This window comes from Salmo trutta, chromosome 5 (genome assembly GCF_901001165.1).
Source record: "Salmo trutta chromosome 5, fSalTru1.1, whole genome shotgun sequence".
In the NCBI taxonomy this organism is placed as follows: Eukaryota; Metazoa; Chordata; class Actinopteri; order Salmoniformes; family Salmonidae; genus Salmo; species Salmo trutta.
This window is the reverse complement of record NC_042961.1, coordinates 39499439-39512133: the sequence shown is the minus strand read 5'-3', so window position 1 is coordinate 39512133 and position 12695 is coordinate 39499439.

Sequence of the window (12695 nt, the reverse complement as noted above, 5' to 3'; positions counted from 1 at the left end):
CAGTCCTGGGCTGCCCCATGGAATGTCACGGGTGTGGCGGAGGATCCTCTGACTCAGGGGCCCATTTGTGGGTGCTGGAGGCTGGCCACGGTTGGAGAAGGTGGCTCGCCTAATGTGGTGGAGGAATGTGGCACGCCTGCCACAACTATCATTGACAGCTCACTGGCTGCTGCTCAGGTTGGTGACTCTCTCACCACTGCCGGCTCCCCTGGTGGAGTAGGTGGGGACCCCTGGCCGAGGCCCATCAGGGATCTGGAGGCAGGGGAAGGTTGGACCCCAGAGTACTTAATGCTGATATAATTGGTTTTGACTCGCTACAGGCAGTCCGGCAAGAGCAGTATGGATGCTTCTTAGTCCAGGACGTTGATTATCTTCACCACCACCACCACACACTATTATTCACACTCACACACAGAAATCTTCAGGTTACATAGGATGGACTTGTGGTTCTAAAAGGTAAGAACAAATATACAATGTTGTAAGCTATGCAATAGGAATATCTACACAAAAAAGAATGGCATAGCATCTATACAGGGATATTCACATAACAGCATACACATTTACAGCAGTATATGTATAAACATCTTGCAGAGAGAGAGAGAACTAATTACTTAGACAGGCAAGATTTATGGCCCTCTCGCTCAGGACTGGAGGAGATCTTATCTGATCTGTGTCTGGTGCTAAAGAGTTATAAATCTTACTGAGCATGTGGGCAGTAGCGGTGTGTGGGTTAAATCAGTGGGCAAGCCAAGCCAGTAAAAAAGCCATATTACAACCTATGTTATGATAACCCATTCGGTCATACCCACCATGATATACAATAAGGCTGAGACGACAAAAAGACAACAGTCACACAGTGGCGGAATAAATTGAACTGCACATATGTTTCTTTCATCACAAAACCGGAGAGCAACATCTGTCCGGTAAAGTCCACAAAGCAAATATTGCATATAATAAACAGTTATATGACCTACAGCATGGTCAAGCAAGTTAATGTTTTCAATAGTTTACTAAACAACTACTGATTTAGAACCACATGGTTACAGCAAGCACAAAGACAACAGGAGCACTGCCTCCACTATTCCAGCACCTTTTCAACTTAAACACTTAAACATCATCAAATCAGAGCAGCTTACCGATCGCTGTAGCTGTACACAGCCCATCTGTAAATAGCCCATCCAACCAACTACCTACCTCATCCCCATATATATATATTTTTTTTTCTGCTCTTTTGCACACCAGTATTTCTGCTTGCACATCCTCATCTGCACATCTATCACTCAAGTGTTAATTGCTAAATTGTAATTACTTCGCCACTATGGCCTATTTATTGCCTTACCTCCTTACTTCATTTGCACACACTGTATACAGATTTTCTATTGTGTTATTGACTGTACGTTTGTTTATCCCATGTCGCACTGCTTTGCTTTATCTTGGCCAGGTCGCAGTTGTAAATGAGAACTTGTTCTCAACTGGCCTACCTGCTTAAATAAAGGTTAAATAAAAAATACTTAAGAAAACAAGGCTATACAGTGTATTCGGAAAGTGTTCTCTTGACTTTTTCCACATTTTGTTACGTTACAGCCTTATTCTAAAATTGATTAAATAATTTCCCCCCTCATCAATCTACACACAATAACCGATAATAAAAAATTAAAAAATACGTTTTTGTTTGCAAATGTATTAAAAACAAAAAACTGAAATATCACATTTACATAAGTATTCAGGCCCTTTACTCAGTACTTTGTTGAAACCTCTTTGGTAGTGATTACAGCCTTGTAACGGCTGTCTTCTGAAATGAACCAAGGCGCAGCAGGTATGTGAATACTCATGGTCATTTATTGCCAAAAAAGGAGTAGAGTATTCACTTAACAACAAAAAGGGTGACAACAGTGACAGTTCTACAGGCTATACAAGCAGTGTAAAAAACAACCACAACCCTCTACAGCTGTGCTTGATTGGAAGTCACACGGCCAAAATCAATGAAACAATAACAAACACACACTCCCTTCTGCCACGTCCTGACCCAACTACCCCCTCTACTGGTCAGGACGTGACAGTACCCCCCCCCTCAAAAAAAAGGAAAACAAGAAAATCCCCAACAAAATTTAACACCTAAACAATAAGGGAGGGAAGGGAGGGTGGCTGCCGTCACCGACGGCACTGTGCTACACCCTCCCTCCCCAACCCACCTATCCTGGAGGTGGCTCAGGTGCAGGACGTGGACCTCGCTCCACCTTCGGCGTCGCCCACTTTGTTGGCGCCGATAGCTGCGCCGGGCAGACGGGCCACTCGGGCTGACCCTGGCAGACGGACCACTCTGGCTGGGTCGGAAGACATGCGGGCCACTCTGGCTGGGTCGGAAGACATGAGGGCCACTCGGGCTGGGCCGGAAGGCAGGAGGGCCACTCGGGCTGGGCCGGAAGGCAGGAGGGCCACTCGGGCTGGGCCGGAAGGCAGGAGGGCCACTCGGGCTGGGCCGGAAGGCAGGAGGGCCACTCGGGCTGGGCCGGAAGGCAGGAGGGCCACTCGGGCTGGGCCGGAAGGCAGGAGGACCACTCGGGCTGGACCGGAGGGCAGGAGGGCCACTCGGGCTGGACCGGAGGGCAGGAGGGCCACTCGGGCTGGGCCGGAAGGCAGGAGGGCCACTCGGGCTGGGCCGGAGGGCAGGAGGGCCACTCGGGCTGGACCGGAGGGCAGGAGGGCCACTCGGGCTGGGCCGGAAGGCAGGAGGGCCACTCGGGCTGGACCGGAAGGCAGGAGGCCCACTCGGGCTGGACCGGAGGGCCACTCTGGCAGAACAGGGCAGTCTGGCCACTCTGGCAGAACAGGGCAGTCTGGCCACTCTGGCAGAACAGGGCAGTCTGGCCACTCTGGCAGAACAGGGCAGTCTGGCCACTCTGGCAGAACAGGGCAGTCTGGCCACTCTGGCCGATCCTGACAGGCCGGGCACCCTGGCAGATCAGGGCAGGCGGGCACCTCTGGCAGAACAGGGCAGTCTGGCCACTCCGGCAGTTCAGGGCAGTCTGGCCACTCCGGCAGTTCAGGGCAGTCTGGCCACTCCGGCAGTTCAGGGCAGTCTGGCCACTCCGGCAGTTCAGCGCAGTCTGGCCACTCCGGCAGTTCAGGGCAGTCTGGCCACTCCGGCAGTTCAGGGCAGTCTGGCCACTCCGGCAGTTCAGGGCAGTCTGGCCACTCCGGCAGTTCAGCGCAGTCTGGCCACTCCGGCAGTTCAGCGCAGTCTGACCTCTCTGGCGACTGTTGACTGGCGGGCAGCTCTGATGACTGTTGACTGGCGGGCAGCTCGGACGACTGTTGACTGGCGGACAGCTCTGACGACTGTTGACTGGCGGACAGCTCTGACGACTGTTGACTGGCGGACAGCTCTGGTGACTGTTGACTGGCGGGCAGCTCTGGTGATGGTTGACTGGCGGGCAGCTCTGGTGACTGTTGACTGGCGGGCAGCTCTGGTGACTGTTGACTGGCGAGGCTGGGCTGACGCACTAGACTCCTGATGCGTGGGGCTGGTATTGGACTTTCCAGCCTGGAGACACGCACCTCCATGCTAGTGCGTCTAGCGGGAAACACCGGACCGAAAGGGCGCACTGGCGGTCTTGAGTGCAGGGTTGGCATCACCCCTTCCGGCTCGATGCTCCCCTTGCCCTGGCAGCTGCGGGGCGCTGGTACTGGGCGAACTGGGCTGTGCGTCCGTATAGGCGAGATGGTGCGTACCACAGCGTAACATGGCGCCCTCCACCTCATACGCACCTCCCTGTAGTCACGGGTAGCTGGCTTACGGCTCTTCCCTGGCCTGGCCAAACTACCCGTGTGCCCCCCCAAAAAAAAATCTTGGGGCTGCCTCTCGGGTTTGAAAGCTAGTCGTGTACCAGCAAAACATTCCCGTTGGTTCCTCTGTCCAGCTGCCTCCACTCTCCTGAGTGCCTCCACCTGTTCCCATGGGAGGCGATCCCTTCCGGCCAGGATCTCTTCCCAGGTGTAGGCTCCCTTGCCATCCAGGACGTCCTCCCATGTCCATTCCTCCTTTTTTCTCTCCTGTGGCTTCCTCCTCTTCTGCTGCTTGGTCCTGGTTTGGTGGGTGGTTCTGTAACGGCTGTCTTCTGAAATGAACCAAGGCACAGCAGGTATGTGAATACTCATGGTCATTTATTGCCAAAAAAGGAGTAGAGCATTCACTTAACAACAAAAAGGGTGACAACAGTGACAGTTCTACAGGCTATACAAGCAGTGTAAAAAACAACCACCCACAACCCCACAAGGCAAAGTAGGCACCTTATGTGTGACTCCCAATCTACCACAACCCTCTACAGCTGTGCTTGATTGGAAGTCACACGGCCAAAATCAATGAAACAATAACAAACACACACTCCCTTCTGCCACGTCCTGACCCAACTACCCCCTCTACTGGTCAGGACGTGACAAGCCTTGAGTCTCGATTCTCTCAAGCTCTGTCAGGTTGGATGGGGAGCGTTGCAGCACAGCTATTTTCACGTCTCTCCAGAGATGTTCAATCGAGTTCAAGTCCAGGCTCTGGCTGGGCCACTCGAGGACATTCAGAGACTTGCCACTCCTGAGCTGTCTTGGCTGTGTGCTTAGGGTCGTGAACCTTCACCCCAGTCTTTGGGTGAACCTTCACCCCAGTCTGAGGTCCTGAGCACTCTGGAGCAGGTTTTCATCAAGGATCTCTGTACTTTGCTCCGTTCATCTTTCCCTCGATCCTGACTAGTCTCCCAGTCCCTGCTGCTGAAAAACATCCCCACAACATGATGCTGCCACCACCATGCTTCACCGTAGGGATGGTGCCAGGTTTCCTCCAGACGTGACGCTTGGCATTCAGGCCAAAGAGTTCAATCTTGGTTTCATCAGAGCAGAGAATCTTGTTTCTCATGGTCTGAGAGTCATTTAGGTGCCATTTAGGAGCCTTGGCAAACTCCAAGTCAATTAATGAATCACATTTATTTATAAAGCTCTTTTTACATCAGCTCATCAACTCCCTAGAAAGGCACAAACCTAAGAAGAAATCTAGAAAGGATCCAGGCTCTGATGGGTGGCCAGTCCTCTTCTGGCTGTGCCTGGAGGAGATTATAAGAGTACATGGCCATTAACGCCAGATTGTTCTTCAAGATGTTCAAACGTTCATAGATGACCTACAGGGTTAAATAATAATCACAGTGTTTGTAGAGTGTGCAACAGGTCAGTACCTCAGGAGTAAATGTCAGTTGGCTTTTCATAGCCGAGCATTCAGAGGTCAAGACAGCAGGTGCGAGAGAAAGAGAGAGTCAAAAACAGCAGGTCCGGTGAAACAGGTCAGAGTTCAATAGCCGCAGGCAGAACAGTTAAAACTGGAGCAGCAGCACAACCAGGTGGAATGGGGGCAGCCAGGAGTCATCAGGCCAGGTAGTCCTGAGGCATGATCCTAGGGCTCAGGTCCTCTGGGAGGGGATGGAGAGAGGGATAGGGAAAGAATTATAGGGAGCATACACAGGCACTAGATAAGACAGGAGAATTACACCAGATTTAACAGACTGACCCTAGCCCCCAGGCACATAGACTATTGCAGCATAGTCTATGTGCCTGGGACAGTGGTGGGTCGGGGGACACTGTGGCCCCGTCCAACGATACCCCCGAACAGGGCAACCAGGCAGGATATAACCCCACCCACTTTGCCAAAGCACAGCCCCCTCACCACTAGAGGGATATTAACAGACCACCAACTTAATACCCTGAAACAAGGCTGAGTATAGCCCACGAAGGTCTCCTCCACCGCCCGAGCGGGGTGCAAAACTGGACAGGGAGATCACGTCTGTGACTCAACCCACTCAAGGACGCACCCCTCCGAGGGACGGCATGGAAGAACACTAGTAAGCCAGGGACTCAGCCCTTGTAATAGGGTCAGAGACAGACAATCCCAGTGGAGAGAGGGGAGACAGCCAGGCAGAGAGATCCAGGGTGGTTCAATGCTCCAGTGCCTTGCCGTTCACCTTCGCACCCCTGGGCAAGACTACACTGAATCATAGGACCCACTGAAGAGATGAGTCTTCACTAAATACTTAAAGGTTGAGACATGGATAGGCAGACCATTCCATAAAAATTTAGCTCTATAGGAGAAACCCCTGGCTCCAGCTGTTTGCTTAGAAATTCTAGGGACAATAAGGAGGACTGCGTCTTGTGACCGTAGCGTACGTGTAGGTATGTACGGCAGGACCATATCGGAGAGATAGGTAGGAGCAAGCCCATGTAATGCTTTTTAGGTTAGCAGTAAAACCTTGAAATCAGCCCTAGCCTTAACAGGAAGCCAGTGTAGAGAGGCTAGCACTGGAGTAATATCATTCATTTTTGGGGTTCTAGTCAAGATTCTAGCAGCCGTGTTTAGCACTAACTGAAGTTTATTTAGTGCTTTATCCAGGTAGCCGGAGAGTAGAGCATTGCAGTAGTCTAATCTAGAAGTGACAAATGCATTGTTAGCTTTTCTGCATCATTTGTGGACAAAAAGTTTCAGATTTTTGCTATGTTACGAAGATGGAAAAAAGCTGTCCTTGAAATATTCTTGATATGTTCATCAAAAGAGAGATCAGCGTCCAGAGTAACGCCGAGGTCCTTCACAGTTTTATTTGAGACGACTGTATAACCATCAAGAGTAATTACAGCAGATGTCTTTGTTTCTTGGGACCTAGAACTAGCATCTCTGTTTTGTCCGAGTTTAAAAGTAAAAAAGTTGACGCCATCCACTTCCTTTTCTGAAACACAAGCTTCCAGGGTAGGCAATTTTGGGGCTTCACCATGTTTCGAAATGTACAACTGTGTGTCGTCGACATAGCAGTGGAAGTTGACCTTGTTTTTCCGAATGACATCACCAAGAGGTAGAATATATAATGAAAACAATAGTGGTTCTAAAACCTGCAATTGATTTGTCAGAGAACAAACCATCTACAGAGACAAACTCACATCTTTCCGACAGATAAGATCTAAACCAGGCAAGAACTTGTCCATGTAGACCAATTTGGGTTTCTAATCTCTCCAAAAGAATCTGGTGATCGATGGTGTCAAAATCAGCACTAAGGTCTAGGAGCACGAGGAAAGATCCTTGGTGTGATGTCATTAAAAGGTCATTTACCACCTTCACGAGTTCAGTCTCATTGCTATGATGTGGTCTAAAACCAGACCGAAGCATTTCGTATTCATTATTTGTCTTCAGGAAGGCAGTGAGTTGCTTTTTGTACAATTTTTGAGAGGAATGGAAGATTCGATATAGGCCGACAGTTTTTTACATTTTCTGGTTCGAGGTTTGGCTTTTTCAAGAGAGGTTTTAATACTGCCACTTTTAGTGAGTTTGGTACACATCTGGTAGATAGGGAGCCATTTATTATGTTCAACATAGAAGGGCCAAGCACAGGAAGTAGCTCTTTCAGTAGTTTAGTTGGAATAGCATCCAGTATGCAGCTTGGGGGTTTAGAGGCTGTGACTATTTTCATGAATGTGTCAAGAGATACAGGATAAAAAAACTTGAGTGTCTCCATTGATCCTAGGTCCTGGGAGTTCTGTGCAGACTCAGGACAACTGAGCTTTGGATAAATACGCAGGTTCAAAGAGTTCATCAATTCATCACTGCTGAAGTGAAAGCCATCCTCTCTTGTTGAATGCTGCTTTTTAGTTAGCTTTGTGACAGTATCAAAAATAAATATTGTATTGTTCTTATTCTCATTAATTAGATTGGAAAAATTGGATGATCGAGCAGCATGGTATTGTCTTTCTAAGCTAGTCGGAAGACTTCCAGTTTGGTGGAGCGCCATTTCCGTTGTTTCAGGGCTCGGGTATATTCTGTATACCAGGGAGCAAATTTCATGTGAAATGCTTTTTGTTTTTAAGGGTGCGACTGCATCTAGGGTATTACGAAAAGTAAAATTTAGATCATCAGTTAGGTGGTTAACCGATTTTTGTACTCCGGCGTACTTGGGTAGGTGGAGGGAGTCTGGAAGGGCATCTAGGAATCTTTGGGTTGTCCAAGAATTTATAGCAAGGCTTTTGATGATCCTTGGTTGGGGACTGAGCAGATTATTTGTTGCGATTCCAAACGTAATAAGATGGTGGTCCGATAGTCCAGGATTATGAGGAAAAACATTTTGATCCACATGATTTATTCCACAGGAAAAACTAGATCCAGGGTATGACTGTGGCAATGAGTAGGTCCGGAGACATGTTGGACAAAACCCACTGAGTCAATGATGGCTCCGAAAGCCTTTTGGAGTGGGTCTGTGGACTTTTCTATATGAATATTAAAGTCACCAAAAATGTGAATACTATTTGTCATGACTACAAGGTCGAATAGGAATTCAGAGAACTCAGTGAGGAATGCTGTATACGGCCCAGGAGGCCTGTAAACAGTAGCTATAAAATGTGATTGAGTAGGCTGTGTCACACCCTGATCTGTTGCACCTGTCATTGTGATTGTCTCCACCCCCCTCCAGGTGTTGCTCACCTTCCCCATCATCCCCTGTGTATTTATACCTCTGTTTGTCTGTTGCCAGTTCGTCTTGTTTGTCAGGTCAATAAGCATTTTTGTTCTCAGCTCCTGCTATTCCCAGTCTCTCTTTTTCTCGCCCTCCTGGTTTTGACCCTTGCCTGTCCTGACTCTGAGCCCGCCTGCCGGACCACTCTGCCTGCCCCTGACCCTGTCTGCCGACCTGTACCTTTGCCCCGCCTCTGGATTGTTGACCTCTGCCTACCCTGACCCTGAGCCTGCCTGTTGCCCGGTACCGTTGCCCCACCTCTGGTTTACTGACCCCTGCCTTCCTTGACCTGTCTATTGCCTGCCCCTGTTGGAATATGAAACCACTGTCAATTCGACGTGTCTGCATCTGGGTATTACCTTGATTCCTGATAAGGCTGCATAGATTTCATGACTAGAAGCTCAAAAGACAAAATCGCAGTCAGGATGAGAGGCCTCATTTAACACAATAAATTCATCAGGCTTGAACCATGTTTCAGTCAGTCCAATCACATCAAGATTATGATCAGTGATTAGTTCATTGACTATGACTGCCTTGGAAGTGAGGGATCTAACATTAAGTAGCCCTATTTTGAGATGTGAGATATCACAATCTCTTTCAATAATGACAGGAATGGAGGTCTTTACTCCAGTGAGATGGCTAAGGCGAACACTGCCATGTTTAGTTATGCTCAACCTAGATCGAGGCACAGACACGGTCTCAATGGGGATAGCTGAGCTGACTACACTGACTGTGCTAGTGGCAGACTCCACTAAGCTGGCAGGCTGACTAACAGCCTGCTGCCTGGACTGCACCCTATCTCATTGTGGAGCTAAGGGAGTTAGAGCCTTGTCTATGTTGATAGATAAAATGAGAGCACCCTTCCAGCTAGGATGGAGTCTGTCGCTCCTCAGCAAGCCAGGCTTGGTCCTGTTTGTTCCGTGAGTCCCAGAAAGAGGGCCAATTATCTACAAATTCTATCTTTTGGGAGAGGCAGAAAACAGTTTTCAACCAGGGATTGAGTTGTAAGACTGCTGTAGAGCTCATCACTCCCCCTTAACTGGGAGGGGGCCAGAGACAATTACTCGATGCCAACACATCTTTCTAGCTAATTTACACTCTGAAGCTATGTTGCTCTTGGTGACCTCTGACTGTTTCCTCCTAGCATTGTTGGTGCTGACGTGGATAACAATATCCCTTTACTCTCTACACTCGCCAGTTTTATCCTTAGCCACCATCATCTTCAGATTAGCCTTTACGTTGGTAGCCCTGCCCCCTGGTAAACAGTGTAAACAGCTGGATGTTTTTTTTTCAAGTCTAACATTGCGGGTAATGGAGTCGTCAATGGCTAGGGTTTTCAATTTGCCAGAGCTAATGATGGGAGGCTTCGGCCACTCAAATCACGTAACCGATGGAGGAGAGACCTGAGAAAGCTCGGCCTCTGACTCCGACTCGTCGGTTAATGGGGAAAACCGGTTGAAAGATTCTGTCGGCCGAATGAGCAACACCGGTTGAGCGTGCCGACAGCATTTCTTTCCAAAAGCCTTGAGAAAATTGTCCGTCTGCAGGGACTGTGCGGAGGGATTAATACTAGTATCTGTACTTACTGGAGGCACAGACTCTGTTTCATCCTTTCCTACACTTAAATTGCCCTTGCCTAACGATTGCGTCTGAAGCTGGGCTTGCAACACGGCTATCCTCACCACAAGGCGATAGTTCTCCTGTATATTATGAGTACAGTGACTGCAATTGGATGGCATAGTGTTAGTGTTAATATTTAGCTTTTTCGGCTGGTGGAGGTCCTGTAGAACCATGTCCTGTTAAAGTGTCTGGGTGAAAAAAAAGTTAGAAAAAAAAGTTAATAGAGGAAAAAAATAAAACCAAAAAGTTTGGCAGATAGCCAAGTTGCAACAAACAGCACAGCAGCACGGAGACAAGTCCAGAAGTTGAGGGCGGAGCTAGACTCTGCTTTTAACATCAAAGAATATTTGTTTGTCCGTGGTGTGTAATGGGCTGTCATGTGCCTTTTACTGAGGTGTGGCTTCCGTCTGGCCAGTCTACCATAAAGGCCTGATTGGTGGAGTGCTGCAGAGATGGTTGTTCTTCTGGAAGTTTCTCCTATCTCCACAGAGGAACTCTAGAGGTCTATCAGAGTGACCATCGGTTCTTGGTTACCTCCCTGACCAAGGTCCTTCTCCCCCGATTGCTCAATTTGGCCGGGAGGCCTTCTCTGATTGGTGCTAAAGAGACTGTGACAGACAGCTGAATAGGTGAGAAGTCACTCTAACGGGACTGTGGGGAAATTCACGTGCACAGGTATGGCCTTTTGTACAATATGGTTACAATATACCCTATTACAGAACGTAAGAAACTGAGAGTTCATAGAATTTATTTGTCTAGATTAAACATGCTATCAAGTCAATTGACCATACAGTAAACATAAATCATTACTACGTAGAATTGCAAGAAGTTCGTTTTAAAATAGCCATAAAGCCAAGCTTTTGGTGTGGTGTATTCATGCATCTCAATAAACTATAACCTACATGCATCATTACCTCCATCTTCGTCAAATTCACATTTCCAATTTCCCAACCTGATATACCAAGCTAGAATGGGCCCTGCGTCTCAACCAATAGCCAATATAAGCTAAATATCCCAAGCATGGCCACAGCAACTTCCAGAGAGGATCAGGCTCCTTGGGCTTTGCGGTGGCCACTCTGGTTTGGGTGTCCTCGGTAGAACGGTATCGCGATAACAAAGTGGTCGCATATCATTCTGGGTTCCATTGCGCAAGACGAGCCTCCGCAGTGCACACACAGCCTACAGTTCTTCATCATTCTCGCCACCGTCAGAGAGAAGACAATGAAGAAACCACCATTTACATACCTCTAAGCTGCTATAGATATTTATTTTGTTTGTCATTCTATCGTTTTTCATGGATTTTTTTGTGTTATCTGTGTAGAATCTATCAGAATTTTCCAGAAATAGTTCTACCAGCTCCATGTATTCTTAAATTAAAAAAAGTGAGAGACCAGCGCTCCCCCACGCTCCGGCAGCACTACAACCCTAATAATAGCCCAGTTTGACATTTGTGTCATGCTGAGTTCCATCACTGATTACAGATGGTGAATTACGAAACTATGCTACTACTCCTCTTCTTGATGGGAGCCATAATGGTTATAATTCCATTTGAAGGCACAAAGTGATTTTCACCCGGTTGAAATTGGCTTTTTCTAATCAAACCATGCTGATAAAAGTAAGAAACATCAGAGCGAAGCGACCAAGGAGAGACACTTTGGTCCGTGTTATGATAAGATCTCTTTGGGTTACCCATCTGTTCCCCTCAGTGACGGGTACAAGATGTTCCCACTCAGTAAAAGAATGACCATCTATTAATATTTGAGTTCACACAAACTCTAAAACATCTCTACTCTGACTGACTGTCCCCAAATTCCTCTGGTGGTCACAGTTTCACACAGAGTGGGATGGGGGCAAGAAGGGGGGCCCCTTAGGGAGACTGTAGACCCCTCCTACATCTCTCTCTCTCTCTCTCTCTCTCTCTCTCTCTCTCTCTCTCTCTCTCTCTCTCTCTCTCTCTCTCTCTCTCTCGCTCTCTCTCTCTCTCTCTCTCTCTCTCTTTCCTCTCTCTCTTTCCTCTCTCCATCAAGGATGGAGCTGAGAAACAGACAATGTTCCACAATCATTCATCCTCTCAAGGGTATTTTGCCAATTTGTGTTGCCTTTTTTTGTTTTCCCTCTTCTTCGCCTTCTGTTTCTTTGGTTTGACACAAATAGAGAAATTCCACAGATTCTCTGACAGTGACAGCAAGAGTCGTAGCGTCCCATGTTGCATTGGCTTGGAGGGGTGTGGGCCCTGTCTGTATCATATTCTTTAATAATATAATGTTTTTCCCTTTTAAGGCGTGCAGCGTTAAGGACTTAGAATTAGTGACAGACTTGGAGATGTGACTTTGGCTCCTCTCGCCATGTGTTCTGCGCTTGATCTTCTGGCCTCCTATTTGGAATGGGGTGATCAATCATTTGTTTGGGCTGGAAGACTAATTTGGGACCCAGGGAGAGGTATATGGATAGTTGGGTGGAGTTTTGTTTCTCAATATAGAAGAAGGCTATCGCTTTCTCATGCTCTCTTGTTTTTTAAAGTTTATTTCTGTAGAGTACAGGACTGGAATT